Raw genomic sequence first — 1,017 nt, 5'->3', positions numbered from 1 at the left:
GGATAATTGCTAAGCAGAAGCTTCGCCAGTTGAGGAATGGCGCGAGCCTCCTAAATTATGTACTTTCCCAACAAATGGGGGGCGATATCTGTTTGTAGGCTTATTTCCGAAGCAACTTCCCAAGGGAAGGCAGCGAGGCATACCTCGAGCGGCACCTACTTTGCTCGAGGACACACGACATGTTCTGGGGCTTTGACAAGGCATTTGGAGTTAACTATTTATTCCGGTCGTTCGTTGTTCACAATAGTCGACACTTACGATTTGACCTCGCTTGACGAAAGTACAAGGCTGGGGATCTGTTTGTACTGTCCCCTCAGGTTTTAAATTATGTTTAACTAACTGGTGATGTGCCCGTCGCCTTGTAGCCTATAAGCCGTTCATCCCTAAGCGGACACACTGTGAGCTTAGGGACGAACGATGGAAGCTACGTGTTTGTTAGAGCAGTCACACGTCTATCGTTCGCCACGTAACCACGCTCTCGTTCATACCCACGCACAAACAAAGGGACGGGACACGTGAATAAAAGGAGGTGTTCGATTGGCTCTGGTTAGTTTGCAGCTCCCACCGCACTGTTAGGTAAGGAATGAACGAATTATAGTATCGTCGTGATGACGCGACGCCGTGAATCTGTCGGGCCTGGGGTTTGTAAGCCGTTGCCTTCCAGCGACGTCTACACGCAAGCTTTAGTTCTTCGCCTTTCCAGCCTTACTTTGTGCGTCTGTCCAGCTCTTCGTACAAGGCTTTGGGCTCAGGTGGCCGTCGATTATTTCCTCTGATGCTCTTTCACAACATTTTACTATGCAAAATAATTTTCTCTTCTTTCTTAAAGCTTGCAAACGAATTTTCTAGGTTAGGAGAAAAGTAATTTCAAAAGTAATGAGTAGTTTTCTCCAATTACCGTCTGAAAGTAATTCATGACATTACTAAAATTACTCGTCTAGGGAAGTAATTCATTACATTACTCATAACTCCAAAAAGTAATTCAATTACTGTAATTTTACTACTGTAATGTCATTA

The sequence above is a fragment of the Ixodes scapularis genome, unplaced genomic scaffold (genome assembly GCF_016920785.2).
Source record: "Ixodes scapularis isolate PalLabHiFi unplaced genomic scaffold, ASM1692078v2 PGA_scaffold0__279_contigs__length_252992795, whole genome shotgun sequence".
NCBI classification, from domain to species: Eukaryota; Metazoa; Arthropoda; class Arachnida; order Ixodida; family Ixodidae; genus Ixodes; species Ixodes scapularis.
The sequence above is the reverse complement of the archived record's forward strand: the minus strand, read 5'-3'. Positions refer to the sequence as shown.